This window comes from Pelodiscus sinensis, chromosome 3 (genome assembly GCF_052426305.1).
Source record: "Pelodiscus sinensis isolate ZL-2025 chromosome 3, ASM5242630v1, whole genome shotgun sequence".
NCBI lineage: Eukaryota > Metazoa > Chordata > Testudines > Trionychidae > Pelodiscus > Pelodiscus sinensis.
Genome location: NC_143054.1, coordinates 66,786,914 through 66,806,046, shown reverse-complemented (window position 1 = coordinate 66,806,046; position 19,133 = coordinate 66,786,914). Strand labels below are relative to the sequence as shown.

At 39.5% G+C, this 19,133-nt stretch overlaps 1 protein-coding gene across 5 annotated transcripts in view; it reads left to right on the top strand.

Moving 5' to 3' along the window:
* The window catches only part of BACH2 (BACH transcriptional regulator 2), a 257,457-nt gene that overhangs the window by 33,400 nt on the left and 204,924 nt on the right, over positions 1-19,133 (top strand). The window contains exon 2 of one of the 5 annotated variants that reach the window (XM_089776889.1): positions 54-88. The exons of the other annotated variants lie outside the window; for them this stretch is intronic. The gene's annotated coding sequence lies outside the window, so the exon portion shown is untranslated. The remainder of the gene's footprint in view (positions 1-53; positions 89-19,133) is intronic. 5 annotated transcript variants of the gene reach the window in all.

Here is a 19,133-nt window from a genome sequence, read left to right as displayed (position 1 = left end):
TTTTATAAGAGAAATATATATAGGCAGTTTGTTTTGTTTTTCTTTGTTTGCAGATTGTGCTTGGAGCTGTAGGCTACATATCAGATGAGTAAGTATACTATGCATTGGCATTTAAACACAAAGAAAAACTATTTTCTTGATCTCCTAAGGGTCCTTTATACTTGTATTTTGTTTTCTTTGAACATTGTTACCTTTTAATCAAGGCGATTGAATGTTATTTTATTTCCTGCTTCTGGAAGCATTGCTGGGTGTGCCCTGAGAGGTTGTCACCATTAGAAATCATTGTGGTGGTATTTAGTAATTTGTGGCTTATTATCCTGTATCTGCATATTAACTATACTTTAATTATTTCATCTTTTTTGATGGAAAAATCAACTTTCATACCATGTTACATCCTTACACAATGTATTTATAAATATTCATCAGCTTACATTGTGTTAGGTGATCTTTTGCTATCTGCCTAAAGAACATTTTGTTGTAAATAGTATTATGTTGAATGTAGAGGGATCCAACTTTGTGTGGTGGAGAGGATTATATCTGATGTGTGTGTCAGAGTAACTGCATAAGGTATTTAGGTTTTTATTTTTAATGCTGAGTACTTAAAAGGGATAATTCACTGAACATACTGATATATATTGTGAGTGCACTTGCATATCCCCTCATATATGTATCCTTTATTCTTGGGCCCCAATGTAATGTGTGAGAGTGAGGAGTGCATCTGACTGGTTTTTAACCAATATTGGGTAGTTTTGTTCTGAGGAAAAGCTTAAGTATGCTAGAACTAAAATTACCACCCACCTGAGGTGGTATTATTATTATTATTATTGCTAGCAGAATGCATTGTATTATAGTCATTTAAAAACTTAACGTTATTAAATAGTTTAAAGATGGAATTATTTTTTTTAAAGAACTCCTCTATCCCATCTGGATAAAGTGTCACACATTCTCAATTATGTTTAGTTCCTTGTAGCATATATTCATCTCTGAGGACATATACACATAAGTGCATAAACCTCCTTCATTGAAAAGCATGAAATGACTATTGGACCAACTAGCAGGTTGTAATAATCTGAGTACAGTAAAACTCCAATTGTCCAGCATCCAGTGGTCTGGCACTCCTGATAGTCTGGCACCAACTGGAACCTGGCAGTGTTCTGGCCAGCTGGACAATTGGAGCTGCTCTGCCCCGGGCTTCTCCAAGGCCGCTGCTGGTCAGTTTCAGCGGTGGACTTGGGGAAGCTGGGGCCAGAGCAGCTGGAGTGCTCTGTCCCAGGGCTTCCCCAAGTCTGCTGTTGCTGAAACTGACCAGCAGCTGATTTAGGAAGCCGGGGGCAGAGCATTTGGAGTGCTGCCGGGTAGGTCCCGCAGCACCTCTCAGGTGAGGGGCAGCGCTACGGGACCAACCCGGTAGCACCCCAGCTGCTCTGCCCCCGGCTTCCCCAAGTCAGCAGCTGCTGAAACTTACCAGTGGCTGACTTGGGGAAGCTGGGGCCAGAGTAGCTGGGGTCCTGCCAGGTTGGTCCCGCAGCGCCGCCCTCTCTCAGGCTTCACAGTTCGCTGCTGACTTCTCCTCCCCTCCCATACCTCCCCACACCCCGGATCTCTCATAGTTCCCCCCCTTCCGGTACTCCGGCATATCTGATAATCCGGCACCCCCGGGTCCTAAAGATGCCGGATTATTGGAAGTTTATTGTATTAAAAACGTTCAAACACGGTAGAAAGACACAGCCAAACAAACTGCTTGTGTTCCACGGAAACTCTTCTTGATTAAATTCAGGGAGCCCATTAATTCTAGGAATACACCTGCTGTCCTATCTGAGCTTGCATCATCCAGCACATTAAAAGCTCAAAGGGCAATAATCCAGGAGGAGTCCAGTGGTAATGCTAGCAACAAATCGGAGAATTTATGGAAAGCAAAGGCTTTAGTGAATGGATTTTTTGTGATTGGCTGCCTCGTGTTTTACAGATAAATTAAAATTTCATCACCACTGCTCTCCCATCTTGTTGTGTAGTATTATACTGGATAAGGATTGAATACCTGCTTGATATAATCTCTACCTAAATAGTGGCTGCAAATTCAGCAAACCAGTCTCAGTGATTCTTTCTGGATATGGAATTATGGAGATTATCAGACTAAATTGCAGCAGAGCACGCACAGAAAGAATCTGATGCTAGGTCTCTGGTTTCCGTGGGACTTCCCTGACTCCAGGGCTACGTCTACACTGGCCCCTTTTCCGGAAGGGGCATGTAAATTTCACTAGTCGTAGTTGGGAAATCCGCGGGGGATTTAAATATCCCCCGTGGCATTTAAATAAAAATGTCCGCCGCTTTTTTCCGGCTTTTAAAAAAGCCGGAAAAGAGCGTCTAGACTGGCCCCGATCCTCCGGAAAAAGTGCCCTTTTCCGGAGGCTCTTATTCTTACTTCAAAGATTCTTACTTTTTTAAAAGCCGGAAAAAAGCGGCGGACATTTTTATTTAAATGCCGCGGGGGATATTTAAATCCCCCGCGGATTTCCCTACTACGACTAGTGAAATTTACATGCCCCTTCCGGAAAAGGGGCCAGTGTAGACGTAGCCCAGATGTTTATCTGCTTTGTCTTTAGGCAAATCAGTTACCCTCTCTTCTCTTCCCATCCTTGTCTATTTAGGCCATGTCTACTCTTCCAAGCTTACAATGGCACAGCTGTATTGGTAAAGCTGTGCCTCTGTAAGAGCACATGTGTGTAGGAATGTTAGTGTGTACTTATTTATTTGTGTAAATATGTAACTGCTGACATTTTCAGCTGTTACATGTTTGCATGCAATGGGACAGGCAGGAGCTGGTGCTTGTGGGGAGATGGCTTGCTCCTGTAGAGCCCCTCCCCCCACACTGCTGCCTCTGATAGAAATTTTTAGCAGTTACACATTTACACTCATGGGGCAGGCAGGAACTAGTACATATGGGAAGCCGGCTTTCAAACAGGCTCCCTGTGCATATGGGCTTCGCAGAGCCACCTTCTCTCCCCACCTTATCAGAGGCACCAGGAGGAGGGGCAGGTAGGAGTCTGTTGCCTCCCCCCGCATGTAAACATTTAACCGCTAAAAATTTCAGCAGTTATGCATTTATACAAACACACGATTATTATATTCCCTCTGTGTGGCAAAAGTTTTTGCAACGTAAATGCTAGACATGGCCTGAGGTTGTGAGTTCTTTGAGGTGAGAACCATCTTTTACTATGCCTTTTGTAAGCACCCTGGGCAATGGAGCCATGATTTCACAGGAGGCCCGAGTTCTTGTGGTAAAACATGAATGCTAAATATTTATCTCCCCCTTTACATGTTTGTTTAATCTGTCATGCAACATTCATCCATCTATCTTTTCTGACCTAAACAAGACGACAGTAACAAAATTAAGACGTAAGCCTGGTCTGCCCTTAAAATTTAGTTAGTATATTTCACAAGGTTGTAAAAAAATTCACACATTTGAGTGCTGTACTTCAATCAACCGTACCCCTAGTGTAGAAGTGGATTAATCGAGAGAACTATTCTTCAGTTAACCTAGCTGCTCAGGCAGGTGGATTAACTACATTCAATGAAAAATCCCCATCTGTGGATTTTGGAGGTGTTTGCACTGCAAGTGCTACAACATCACAGCTGCAGCATCCCTAGAGTAGACATGGTCATGAGGAATTCCTTCCCCTACCCTCAAGTTCTACAACTCATCAAAATGAACTTGAAGAGAATTCTCCTGCCCATCCCCATGAGCTCAGAGAGGGAAATACTAATAAGATGCAGGGTCTAACGTGGGAAAGAGGGATGTAAAATTCCATTAAGTTAGTTAACTGTTTAAATTTTGTCTAACTGGTCGACTAATTTAACAAAGGAGGATGCTCCAACAGAGCTGGAATGCCCCCTCTTCCTGGCTGCAGTGGTTCCTGTGGGACTGGTGCAGCTCCCTGCCTGCAGCAGGTGAAGGGGCTGCTCCAGCCTCCACCAGTTAACTGTTACTGGTAAGTCTTACCCGTTAAGGGTGAGGTTTACTGATTAACCATTCACATCCCTAGTGGAAAACTGCCTGTAGTAAGTTTTTTGCATTGCATAGATCAGTACTAAATTAATCCTAAATGTGGGTTTGTATGGCTTGTTAATGGTTTATTTATCTGTATTACTAAGGTGACAGTGAGAAGGGATTAATAAAATTATAATACTAGATCCTCAGAACCTATTGATACAAAATCACACAGCTGGAGAAACAGAAGTCTAACAATATTGGGGAAGAAGTCCTGCATTTAGGGTTGCCAGGTGTCCGGTTTTGAACCAGACAGTCCAGTATTTGAGCTTTCTGTTCGGGAAACAAATTGAGAAAATATAAATGTCTGGTATTTTCTAAATAAGATGTAATGTAGATTGTGATGTAATGTCAAGTGTATCCAGTGTTTTTGTTGAAACCATCTGACAACCCAACCTGCATTCTAGTCCCGGTTCTATCATGCATTCCTTCTGTGGCCTTTGGAAGTCCTTTCCTTTCCTTTCCTTTCCTTTCCTTTCCTTTCCTTTCCTTTCCTTTCCTTTCCTTTCCTTTTCTCATTGACAAGATGGAGATTAATTAATCCTCCCCTGAAACTAGTACTGTTTGCAGATAGCTTTAGAAATGAAAAGTGTGAAATCAGGTGGGTTTATGAGGAGTGATGTGCTTCTACCATTGTGAAAGTGTATGTGAGGAGGAAACAGTCATTGCAGTAGTTTTGGAGGCAGACCTACAAATTACCCAGCAAGAAAATTGTCAGTGGGGCAGGAGGGAATGCAATTTTAGCCAAGGATAAAGAGAAGCAAAAGTTAAAGCCAGGCTAGACCATCTCTCCTTTTAATAAAATGCTTTCAATTTATGTTTAAATACAATTGGAGCAGTAATAGTATCATCCAAACAGAGCTAAAAGCCTGTTTGTCCTCAGTGTATTTCTTAAACACTTAATACAGATGAATGTGATTGATTATAGGTATGTGTCACCGTGACAGGGCAAGCTGTGGTTTAGATCCTTTTGCATCTTCGGGGCAGGTTTCACTCCCTTCATCCTTTTCTTGGTGAAGGTCTTGCAGTTCGACTGGTGTTCAGTTGGATCCCTTATATTCAATCCCCCAGTTTACCGTACATGATAGCACAACAGGCCCATCTGTGTGTGGTCTAGGGCCACCAGCTGATTAAAATGATTAAAAAACAGTTTTTGCAAAATGAAGTTCATTTATTTGTCCAAAGGTACATAATATTGAGATAAAATGAAAAAAAAAAAGTTGTGTACGTTTATAATAATATGTAGCCATTTTATAATGCCTTTTATATGTAGCACTTAAAGAACTTTGCAAAGGAGGTTAGTGTGATTATCTCTATTTTACACACAGTGATACTATATTTTCTCTCTCTCAAACCTTAATCTTTCCTTTCAGTTTTGGTAAGTACCAAAGAGCCCAATTACCTGCATCTCTTTTGTCAGAGACAGACAGCCTATCAGCATTCCCAGTGTCTCTCACAGATTCCTCTCAATCATGCTGCTTCTGCCAGTTTTATCCCCACCCTACTCTAAGCCAGGGTTTCAAACAGTTTATGGTCCATTTGAGCCTGCAGGGGAAAGATATCCTGTTAACCAGGTTGGAGTCTGGTAGGTGGGCATTTCCCAATAGATAGCTTCCTCCTTAGCATTCTGTGGCAGTACCCTGTAATTGTCATTGTTTTAATTTCCTGATTTCCTGCTCCATAAGAGATGCCTTTGATTTAACTGGATGCAATCAGGCTGGATAATAGTAAGCAGGTAAATTGAGGTGCTTCTGTTATTCATACAAAGAATTTACAAATAGATGCCACAAAAGTATAAATTCAGTCTTTTGTTATTATTCTCATTTTCTTGCTTTTAAAAGAAACTGATTCTTCATATTAAATCAGATTCATGGATTTTTCTTCCTTAACATTCTTTCTTTTTTAATGAGACTGCTCCAGAGTAAGATGGGAAGCAGTAAGATTAAAAGTCAGTTCTGTAAGTTTAGGGAGAACATGCATAACTTCTTGAGACCAAACTAAATCACCAATTTTTATAATAATTATTGTATGAGACTTTTACAAATTCACACTTTTGTGGGTGAAACACATAGAAATAATAAAGCATTCCACATTGTGTACAATCTGCATTACACTGCTGACAACTAGTTTAGGCCTCTGATAGAAGCACACGTTTACTGTGCAGGAATAATGAGCACATTCCAACATTTTTACTTTCAAAGTGTGAATGAACATCAAACATGAGAACAAAAGTATCTCAAACTCATCAACTCTTCTTAGCTCAGTCTGATTCTACCAACCCCAGTAGGAGTGTTGAAACACATCAAAGCCTCTGCCAGTAGTTTGCTTATACATAATATACTTGGTGTGTGTAAATTGTTTTCTTTCTCCTGAAACTTTAATATGAAAATGCAAAAGAAAATGCTCTTCTATCATCTCCTACAAGGTTGAATAGTTTTTGTATGCAGTCAGGAAACACAAATATGTTCGATATGGCAGAACTTCTTAGGGTCTTCTGGAGCATGGTTGGCAAACTTTTGTTATGGTAAGGGAAAAATCAAGGGAATAAAAAAGTCAAGAGCTTCCCCAGATTATTGGGGAGGACTAGACTGCTGGGTTATGCACTTCCCAACATTTCAGTACAAAAATAAAGGATATATTTATTGAGGGCTAGATTTTATATCCTTATTCAAGTATGGAAAGTACTTTATACTATATTTAACTTGTCTGATGTGGTATAATTACTACTGAGTGTAAAGGTATTAGAATTTGTCCCTTAGGGTGTGTCTACACAGCACCCTAAACTCGAAATAAGATATGCAGTTTGTGTTATGCAACTTGAATATCTTCTCTCGAATCTATTTCAAAATAGCTTATTTTGAAATTTGGCACGTCTACACAGCACAGAATTTCAAAATAACGTGCTATTTGAAGCCATCCCTTAATCCTTGTGCAACGAGGTTTACCAGGATGGTACGCCCTTTTGAAAAATATTTTGAAATAGCGGGCGGCTTGTGTAGATGCAGGGGAGCTATTTCGGGATACCTACGATATCCAAAAATAGCCATGTAGTGTAGACGAATTCATAGTGATGAAGTGAGCTTTCTCCTTATCTTTACCTTTGAGAATCCGGTTCCATAGTGTGATCACTAGGTGCCTCTGCATAGCTTTTGCTGTCTTTTATTGCAAAGTAGGCATACAATAAATGACCCACAGCACAGCCCTAGTTGACCCAGGCCAGGAGCTCTTGGGGCTGCAGGGCTAAAAATGATAAAGTAACTGTTCAAGCTTGGGCTGGAACGTGGACTCAAATTTCTTGGGGTTTCAGAGCCTAGATTTCAGCTGAGCCCAAACATCTACTGCAGTTTTATTTCTGAAGGCCGAGTCCTGCAAGGCTATGTCATCTGGCCCAGGCTCTGAGACTTGGTGTTGCGTTTGGGTTTTTTTTTTTTTTTTTTTTCCATGGCAGTGTAGATGTACACTTCACTTCCCTTTTTGAAGCCCCCTCCACTCTTCATTCTTTTTTTCCTCTTCCCTCCTCTGGCACCTGCCTTCATTCTCATGCACTGAATATTCCTTTCTTCAGACATTGTCTTTGGTATTTTTTCTGAGACTGCCAGTAAGGCAAGTAGTAATAGTGTTTTATGATGGCTATTTCCTTACTGGGGAGGAGATAGACCTTCAGAGTTAATACAAATAATCAAATATCTATCAGATAGTAGCAACTTTTGGTCCCTGCCAGTCTAAGTTGAATTTAAGGTTCATACCTGATTTGCTACTCTGATGTCTTAGGTAATTCATAGACACTTTTCTGATTTTTGCTCTCTTTTTGTAAGATGTTTTGTTTTTTGGTAGCACAAGCAATTATTTTTTAAAAATGGTGTACTTTTCTCTTTAGTTATGAGGTGGGAAATAATATGAATATGCAAAATCCAAGACACAAACTTATTGTGGATGATGCAAAGTATTTAGTTTTCTTACCCTGTATTACTGTGCATGATGCATTAGAACACAAAAACATCAACACTGAAGAAGTCCTGATATGGTATGCTAATTGCATATTCTGGTTTTCCGTGGTTTCGTCATTTTGCTTATTCAACTTGATTTCCATTCCAGATGCCCTTTTCTTCAATCTACCATACCAGTTTTGATTTAGTTCCATTTTAAAACTTTTTGTTGTATAGGTAAATCTTACTATACAAAGATCTGTTCTTATAACTTTTTCCCCCTTAAAGTAAAAAACTTGCATTGAATCAAATGTAGAAGCATGAACAATTTATTGTAATGGAGTTGGTATGTAGTAATGCTCACAAAATGAAAATGCACTGCACTATAGCATGCAAAATTACACAGTGCAAAGGCACTTTGTAAATAAGAATTCTGTGGTTTTAAGTGCTGCTTATGCAGTCAGAGCTTTGTACGTTATTTTTGCCTATTTTTAGCAGTTTTGTCAGAAGTCCCATTGTTTTAAGACAAAGTTCCATTGCAGTGAATAGGATATTTGCACCATTGATCTCACTTAACATTAGAATTTGTAGAGATTAATAATAATACCTAAATATATTGAGTGAAAGGTTGTGCTTTGTAAGGTTAATAGGTAAAATTCACCGTCTTGCAAAGAATCCACACAAGTGTGGTTAAATCATTTAGTCCCTCAACGTGGGATTTACGTGAAGCTTAAATAGTAGAGGAAGAGTTTGTGTAGACCAGTGGTCTAAAGCCTCTTTAACCACAAGATCACTTTTTCAATTTAAGTGCAATGTAAGATCTACCTCAGACCCAAATATTCTTGCCCACCTTCTTTCTCGCCCTTTCTCTGAGGCCTTCCTCCCTGAATCTCATTCACTTTCACCAGGCTGGAGTAGAGGGTTGTGGTGCAGGCTCTGGTCTTGGGCAAAGAAATCTGGCGTGTGGGAGGGGCTCCGGGCTTAGCCCAGGGTGGGTAATTGGAGTCTAGGAGGGGGTTCAGGGTGCAAGGTCTAGGAAGGAGTTTGGGTGCAGGGGAACTCATGTCTGGGGCAGGAGGGAGTTCAGGGCTGGGACAGGGATTCGGGAAGTAGGCCCTGGCTGGGCACCACTTAACTGAGATGACTTCTGGGTGGTGGAGCAGTGAAGATAAGGCAGGCTGTCTCCTGCCCTGGCCTTGTACCACTCCTGATAGCAGCTGGCATGTATAGCAATGGCTCCATGGCACCATGTGCTGCCCCTCATTGACAGGCACTGCCCCAAAGCTTCTACTGATTATGATTCTCTGTTATTGATCAATGGGAGTGGTGTCCTCAGGCAAGAACAGCATGTGGAGACCTGGTCTGCTTTTCTTAGGAGCTGCCAGGACATGTCAGCCACTTCCAGGAGCAGCAATAACCATAGGGATAATTACTCTAGCCACGACAGGTTAGGCATTTTAGAACTCAATACTCAAAATTAAATTTAAGCAGGAGAGAAATGAAAATTATGAAATGCACAGACCAGTCAAAAACCAAAAATAGCACACTTTGCAAGCAGTAAAAGAAGTAACAACCAACGTATGTGTTGGATCAGGAGATGAGTGAAGGACAAGTGGTGTTTTTGAGAATGACAGACACACACAGTGTGTGAGTGACAGAGATTTGCATTGCCAAACACCCCCCCCATCCCCTTTTCCCTGTGTGGAGACAGGGTACTGTAGTGGGGGGAGGGACACCCTGATATTAGCACCCCCCACTTCTCCCTCCCACACCCTACACAGCAAGCAGGAGGCTCCCAGGGGGACAGCTCCAAGGCAGAGGGCAGGGGCAGCATGGCAGCGGGTGGAGGGGCTGCTGAAATGCCAGCGCTGGATAGTTTCCTGGCCAAACCAGTCGGGATTACCTGCCACAGGCTCCAAGATCTACTGGTAGATCCCGATCTACTGTTTTGTAACCACTGGTGTAGACCATATGCAATGGAGTGCCAAGGGTGCCTGTGTTCCTCATAATGTCATTCTAGAGGAATGACTATCGCTCTATCAGTATCCTTTCAGAAACTTACTCTACATAGTGGTTCTCAACCACAGGTTTGCCGAGCTCTTCTTCCAAGATGTATGTGGAGTTGCACATCTAGACATTTGCCTAGTTTTACAACAGGCTACATAAAAAGCACTAGCAAAGTCAGTGCAGACTAAAATATCATGAAGACAATGACTTGTTCATACAATATAATATACTCTGAAATGCAAGTACAATATTTATATCCAAATCAATGTATATTATAGTCATATGGCAAAAATAAGAAAGTAAGCAATTTTTCAGTAATAGTGACTATGATGCTTGTATTTTTGTCTGATTTTGTAAGCAAGTAGTTTTTAAAAGAGATTCATCTTGAAGGTTCACAAGACAAATACGATTCCTGAAAGTGGTGCAGTAGTCTGGAAAGGATGAGAGCCACTGCTCTGGTGTGTTCATTGGCACACTTAGTGATGGACTGAAACAAAAGGTAAGAAGTACCTCTATTGAATGATCCGGAGTAGTTACTTTTTTATGACAAAGTGATGTCAGAATAGAAGTTATCACTGTGAAATTACTTAGCCTATTTCCTAGGGATGTAAGCGACTAGTTGACTACCCAATAAGCCTAGACTTATTAGGTAGTCCAGTCACTACTCCACTAGTCTCTCCTCTCCCACTACTCCACTAGTCTCTCCTCTCCCACCCTTGCTGCCTCTTGCTGCACTGTCTCTCCTGGGGACAGGGATGGCAGAGACGCTGTCCCGGTTTGTGCCAGGTAGACTGCTGCGGCTCTGCTCTTTAAATGTGGTAAGAGCCGTAGTTAACACAGTTATCATCTAATTGAGTAGTCAATTGAAATTCCATCAACTACTTGATTTAGCTTCCTAACCGCTATTTAACATCCCTGTTGTATCCATGCATTTCCTGTTGTGTATTTGTATAATTTCAGATTGTGGAGCAAGATTATGCTAAAGGAAGGAATCATTCCAATTTTAATTAGAATGAGCCTCTAAACCAAAAGACTAATGTGAGAGGATTTAAAACCTGTCAAATTAGCAAAATATTTTCATAAAAATAAGTTAACTGATATTTAGAAAAGTGTTTCTCAGTGTCCTGGTACTTTACTTTTAACTTATTTTTCTTAAATTGTAAGCTCTGGGTGCAGGGAGTGTGTGTCTAGTTCATGTTTGTACAGTGCCTAACAAAAGAGGGAGTCTCTAAGTACTATCGCAAAAATAATGCTTTTTTACCCTTTATTAATATCTCATGTTAACTGGGGAATATTTTGTACACTATGATTTTGCTATTAAAACTTTTGTTAAGCTGATTCTGAGAATGATCGCATGCTGAGATTTGCTAATGCCTTTTTTGTAAGTTGATGTGCTGAGGGGAAATTAACAGCTTCATTGGATGCCCATGAATTGATCCAGGTGCTTGTTTCTCAGTAAGTCAGACAAACCTCAGTCAAGAGCATAACCCGAAGAGGATATAGTCAGTTGATTTTTTTTTTTCTAAAACTGAAACACATTTTTATAAATGATTAAATATAACATCGACTAAGAAAAATCAAGCAGCTGTTAATGTGAATATGCAGTAATGTGAAGTGCTTCTAGAGTACTGGATTCCAATCTTTTATTGCTACATTATCATTTCTTGCCAAAGCAAATGGATTGAAGGCACTGAAGGGAACATGGATTAGTGTTTTAGAAGATGTCTTGTAATTTGAGACTTTGGGGTTTTTTTTTTTTTAAAAAAAAGGTTGGTCAGATGTTGTCAGTAGAAGGCAGTTTGCCTGTGTTAATGAACATAGGGCAAAGAATCAAAGAATAACTGGACCAAAAGGACAGATCACTGCTGAGATTTAGCACTTTGAAAAGAATAAAGGCATCCGAATGTGCAAGTCTTGCACCTGCCTCACCATGTTATCCCTCTTTTAAAAAAAACCACTTGAATAAATCAATACTTTGATCGTTATGTCTTTAGAAATTCAGCTAATGAATGTATGGATTTTTAGCTCTATAAGTGCTACCAGGCCAATACATTTATACTTTTTCAATTTGAGCCTTCTAAAATATGGAAACATCACAGGGAAACTGAGGACTGGATTTTTTTACATTGTAATTTAAACATTACCGGCTGTTCATTTTGTAAGTCAGCTGATTTCAATTGCCAGTTTCTAACTGAACAATCTATTGAGATGATAAAATCATGGTCTTTTGTGTGTGGGACTCTTATCCCTTCTTACATATCTGTTCCATGCCTTGTACAGTTATTTTTTGCACGTATCTAATAACTTCACCTCTCTGTTCAATCTCCATTTATTCTCTTGTAAGTTTCCCACCATTAATTAATTTTCTTCCCCACAATTCATTAACTTTCTTACGAATTAATAAATTTTCATTTCTCCTCCCTTGACTCATGCCTGTTCATCTACTCTTTCATATAATAATCTTCCAGTAACAATAGAAAAGGTGTATATAGTAATTGCCATACTGTCTGATATTCTGTGCTGTGTCAAAGAATTAGAAATGCATATGCAGAACAGCTTTCAAACCACTTAATAAAAATCTATTTCTTTAAAGCATACAGAAATAATTAACAGTACAGAGAATATAGATGAGGAGATTGTGTTCCAACAGATGCTTCAGAGGAACCCCCACAGTGGGCAGAAAATTCCACATCTGCCTACTCATGAAGATAAAGGCGGGTTTTAAGACGGAAACATGACATTTTATATCTTTTTTTTTCCCAAATTATTTATCATTTAACTATTATAATTTTGTTCATATAAATGTGCATTCCCTCTTTGAATCTTGCTAAGTTCTTGGCCTCAAGGATTCTGTGGAATTCATTGTCACAAGATAGTTGCATGAGGTGTGAAAAAAAATCTCCTTTTATGCATATTTTTAAATTTGCCACATTCCAGCATCATTGAATTTTGCTTCTTCTGTTGTGAAACAGGAGGAACACAATTGCTTCATCATTTTCTGCACCGCTAATTATTTTTGTATGCTTTAAAGAAACATATTTATTAAGTGGTTTAAAAGCTGTTCTATGTATGCCTTTCTAATTTTTCAACGCAGAATCAGAGATTCTTTGGCACAATATTTAGCAATTTAATTGAATGGCAGTGGCCTTTTTTCCCATTTGTAAGAATAAAAATAAAGCAAAGCACAATTAGGTTTTTTTTTCTTTTAAAGTCTGCAGTATGGTGCAAAAAAGACAATGTCATATTTAAAATAGATTAGGCTTTGTTTGGCACTTTGTAAGTGGATAATGATATTAATAAATAATCAGGATGCAAATTGAGACAGAGCACCTTGAGACATAGTTAAGGTCCTATTGTGCTAAGCACTCTACAAACAGTGCATGGCCCAAAGAATATAGAAGACAAATCACAGCAGGTGGATGAGATGAAAAGGCCTGTTTGCATGGTGGGGAGAAGATAGAATATAAATAAGATGTTATAGTAAAGTGTATGGTGTCAGGCACTTATGTAGTCAGTAATCTCAACTCACCACCCCACCTGGATACACTAGTTATGTATTCATTGGGTGAGTGATTAAACATTACCCTGGCAGCATTTGGCAGCTTTATACATTTTATTAGGTATCCATGGGAAACTGCTAGTGACCAGTCATGGGGCCTCTATCCTGCCCTAAACTATTAATTGCTATCCTAATAACTACATATGTGTTTTGTCAAATTTTTAATGCTTTTTTAGGTACATACTAAATACCAGTGCAACATAGATGGTGCTTTGGAGGTGGGGGGTTCAGCATTCCCTGGCTTGAAGTGGTTTCCATTATATCCAGGATTTACAGTTTGGTTCAATGGCTCTCAGCACCCTCACTATAAAAATTGTTCCGACACCCCTGCAGTGCATTACATTATGTACTTATGAACGTGTTGTGTCTGCCCACATATCCGTTACTCTGAAGTTGCTTTGGTGTTCTTATAGGTCCTAAGTGTCTTTGCTGCTTATGAATAATGGTGCCTGTCTCAAACTTCTATTGATAACATCTTTACAACACACAACGCCATTATATATCACACAAATACTACTCAATTAATATAAAAAGCCAACTAATTAATTTTCTTGAATAGTTAGTGAAAATAAAATTGTGCCTTCTTCTTCTGCATTGGAATTTGTTTCTACCCTTATCTTTATAAGCGTTACAGGACCTGATTATTCTCAATCTTTCTATTTCTTTTAAGTGGAAAAACTCACTTTCTGTTGCTGTTCTTGTACTTAGAGTTATGTATAACAAAGTTGCTAATAGCATAAGTAGGCAGAAATAAATATCTCAGATATTCTAAAAAAGATTCCACTGTTTAATGACACCAAAGAAAAGAAAAATGCAAGGTTTTTTCAAATCAATGTATTACACAGGAAATGACATATAAAATTTCTTTTTTCAATTTAAAATTTAGATTGCCTTACCATTTTCCTCTTTAAAGTAAGTATTCAGTATTTTCCATTTGTTGTAATATTGTCTTGGAGCCCCTTTAAGAATACCTTTTTTATTTTAAAAGGGCTTAAATAGTTTCATTAAGATAGTAGTTGAGTTTGCAAGATACTAGATTTATTTGCTTTTTGAAGTCTGTACCTTAGGAGGTTAGAAAGAAAATGTTAGTTCTACTGCCTAACTTATACCTGTACTTGAGATATAAAAATGCACTGTTTCAGAAGCTGAGGGTGTTACAGGTTTTTTTCTTTGCTTTTGTGGTCAACTGTTTTAGTTCTCATCACACTGGTAACTTGAGGGGAAACAAATGTGTGTGTTGCATCAGCATTGAATTTAAGGCTTTTATACTCAAGCTTTCCTTTTGTTCCTCCAGTGGAAGCTTCATTATTTGGAGCCTCCAGTAGTACTTTTTTTTTCTTTTCTTTTCTTTTTTTTTTTTTGTACCCCACTTGCAAGTGAGAGTTGCAACACCAAATCAGTTGTGGCTAAGATATCAGGATCAATGCCATTATAGCAGTGGTGGGTGGCCCAGCAGGTAATCTAGTGGTGAGCTGTAAGACATTTTGCCAACATTGATTATCTGCAGGCTGGACCAACAATGGTTGTGGTTCTCTGTTCCTGGCTATTGGGAGCTCTGGATGCAGCACACGCAGGCGAAGTGGCCATAGGGACTAGGGAAATACAATCCTGTTAACTGGGGCAGACAGAGGGCTGCTCTGGGCCATCTGGGCAGGAGCAGGCCCCCTGCCTGTGGAGTGGTGGGTTCATCTGGGCTGTAGCAGCCCCTTGCCTACTTCAGGCAGGGGGACAGCTCCAGGCCACCGGTTAACTGGGAATCAGTAAGCATCACCTCATAGGATGATGCTAAACCATTAACCATTGACATCCCTACTAGGGACTTGCTGGCTGCTGCTTCCCACAGCTCTGGCTGGCCGGGAACAGAGAACTATGACCATTAGGAGCTGTAGGGAACAGTGCTTGCAGATGGTCAATGTCAGCAAAATGTCTCATGACCCACAATCAGATGACCTTAATGGACCACATGTGGTCCAGAGGCTGCAGATTGCCCACCACTATTACAGACATCCAGTTTTAGGAGATGTGAAATTCAGGTGGGTCAGGCCAATGCTAGTACAAATATTCACAGCTGGATCAAAGTCCCTACTGCCAATCAAAGGTTATATCAACAGTACGGAAGCTGTGCCAGCATAACCCTGTAGTACAGGTGCAGCCTATGCTGATAGAGGTGGGGGGTTTCTGTTAGTGAAGGACCACATTCCCCCAGTCATCGCAGGCAGGTGCATGGAAGCATTCTCTCATTGACATACATGCATCAGTACTGCAGACTAAGTTGGCCTAGCTATGTCGGTAAGAGGTGTGGGTTTTTGTTTTTGTTTGGTTTTTTCACCACTGCTGATGCTCCTTTCTTGACCTAATATTTAAATGTAAACTCAGCCCAGGACTCTCTTGTGCATTGGCAGCTCAAGGTGCCATCATACATCATCTTCCGAGTAGTGTGAACAAGCTTCACTTTTTATATCTTGATTATTTAGGACTGCAGTGGAATAAATATATTGCCTCTTAGTTTGAGTTGCTGAGCTTCTTCATGTTGATTACCACTGCAAATTTACAAAAGCTTTTGTGGGTTCTGTTGTTTGAAGGCTGAAAGTACAACACATCTGTATCTCAAATGCCTGCATGAAATATTAAAGGAAAGTGAGTGAAAAGTCAAGACATTACCTCACCCTGCTTAAATTCTACATTTAGCCTATTCCTTTCCTATAGCTTACAAACAACTTCCTGAAAATAAGCCTTCTTTCAAAAGAAATTTAAAAATAAGAGACTTTTAATTAATAAAATGATCAGAACTGTTTGTTGGTAACATTAAGTTGCATAGATAAAGATGCAATTGTAATGATAAAGTTGTTTTACCTTTGTTATATTTCTTTGTTGTAGAGATGTTGTAGGTATCTTAATCACAAATCTCCCTTATCCCCTCTATTCAATAAAGTGTCATTTTTGAATATTGGAAGTATTAAATTTTAAAAAGTGATCTTTTAAAATAGATTTTTTGTTCAATAGACTCAAAACATTCAAATCCCGTTTCATTGAGCACTTAAGGCATTGTAGTCTTTATCAGGATTGACAAGTGTTCTAGCTATAATACACATATGCAGAGGCTGTAAGAAGTTTAATATTGTATAGAAATGGATAACTCCAAAAACCTAAATCTACTGTCTTGTTTCTATGGTAACAAATATTGAAATGTCTAGCCAACACTGATTTTCCTGTAATTTCTGTCTCAGGGTTCTAGGAATTCATTAAAACTGTAGAATCCCTTTAAAACTGTATATTCTGTTGTAAAAATTCCCTAGGTTAATGTTAAGCATAACTTCACATTTTAACATAATTTTTGTGTGTAACAGACTTTCTAGCAAGTAAGGAATTAGAGGAGTTACTTTTTGTATTTCTAAAAGAGAGGATGCTCATTGATCTGGTATTTTATGTTTCTCTCTGGCAACTTGGCTTATTTGCATGACTGACTAGAAAATGGGGATTTAGCATGTGGATTATGCTGAAATATTAGTCATTGAAAAGGCCTGTCCAGGAGAAAATCATGGTTTGCGCTTTTCCTATGGAAAATAATCTGTCCATCAGGAACTGCTGTTTGCTGTCATGTTCAAGTTAGAGATGTAAGCGACTGATGGACTAGTCAGCTATCTGATAAGCAAAAGCATATAGGATAGTTGACACACTAGTCACTCCCCCCCCTCCCTTTGCCGCCTCTATCACAAAGAGGCAGCATGAGTGGGAGAGAAGAGGGCATGCTGGGGGGAGCCGGATTAAAAGCTGTTTTCCCTCCTCCCCCCAGCTCCAGCTCCGTGGAAGGGGGCAGGGGCACAGCAGCACCAGTTTCAAATTTGAAATGCACAAGAGTCCCCACTGGAGCTCTAGTACATTTCAAAGCAGAAGCGCCACATGGAGCCTGGGGCAAGTGGGAGTCCTCCCAGGCTCCATGCCCAGCGTCTGCTTTGAAATGTACAAGAGCCCCAGCAGAGACTCTTGTACATTTCAAAGTTGGAATGCTGCCTGGAGCCCAGGGCCAGTGGGGAGTCCCCTGCTGACTCCAAGGTCCATGCAATGCTTCTACTTTGAAATGCACAGGAGCCCGCTGTGCATTAGACCTTATCCATTAATTGAATAGTCTATGGAAATCCCATCAACTATTCGATTAGTTAATTATTTGAAATTTAACATCCATAGTTCAAGTTATGCATCCTTGAGACAGCCTCTGGTAATTGGGAATCCATTCTCTTTAAAAAAAAAAAAAAGGTGGGGGGGGAGGTGGTTTCCTATATTTTAAAACAGTGACTTACTTGGATTTTATGCTTCAGTTTGTTAACCTCAAGACTAATGAGGAATATTTTCGGCACTTGACTTAAGGAGTTTCATATGTCCCTTCTAGCAGTTATTTTTTTTTTGAGGTCAGTGCTGCAGAGTTGAGAACAAGGTCTAAGTCTTGATTGAGCTTCCATTCCCCTTCTGGGGGGATTCAGACTAGTCTGCAAGTGAGAAGATCTTTAAGATCCTGAACTAAACATTAAATTGATGCAAGGTCCCTACAGAAGAGATCGGGGACAACTGGAAGCAGTGGGAAGCCCAAAGTGCTTCTTGCTGTGATGTATTCTGTTTCCTATTATAATGGTGGAATGATAATGAGGACAGAGGACAAATGAGTGAGATCTCTTCTGCTCAGTTTCTCTCCTAAATATTTGTCCATTTTTGTTTACTCTCTAAAGTTTTCTGGTATCTAACATCTTTTCCTGAAGACAGTTATAAGTGAGGACATTGGAACTCTGACAGCCAGTTGAAGCTTCAGATTCCTTCAGTCGGACACAAAAGGTGAAAGAAGGGTTGCTGGTGGAGTTGAGTGTTTCACTGAGTCATCAGAAAGAAAAATCATTCCCTTGCATCATTACAGAACAGTTAGGGAAGAAAATGAAAAATTTAATCCATGGAGGCGATCTCTTTAATCCCATCAAGAAAGACAGTGTAGGAACAACTGTTTCTTTTAAAACATGAAATTGTTCATCTAACAATGTCCCATTTACTGTTGTAATACAATTAACCTATGGTACCTATTGCCACAAAAGCTCCAAGGAATTCAAGATGTGATTAGATTTTTCTATAGATGATATGACCATCCACATTTCAGGACATAACCAACCAGAAGATGCCTGGACTCGTCTGGAACTGGTGTGGATCGTAAACATCCATTTTGACTTTACTTTTCATTTTACAGCTTCACTTATTAGTAACAGTGCTTGATAAATTCTGGCATTCCCATATGGTTGTGTGCAGCCTGACATGACATAAATCATATTTTGATTTACTGATGCATTACAAAAATACTACATTAGTGGATCTTTATGAATTACTACCTAAAACCTTAACAAATTAGAAGGTCCAGAGAAGTGCATGTAAGAGTTAAGAACACACGGGTGTTTATATTAGAAGCTAAAACTAGAGTTTGAGCCACAATTGCTATCCTTAACTTGCTTTTGTATTTGAATGGACATTACAAGAATTTTTCTTGTGAGGAGCTACTTTTTAAAGGAAAAACAAACAACCAAACAAAAACCTAGGGAGCATCACTCTTAATGGTGAGCAT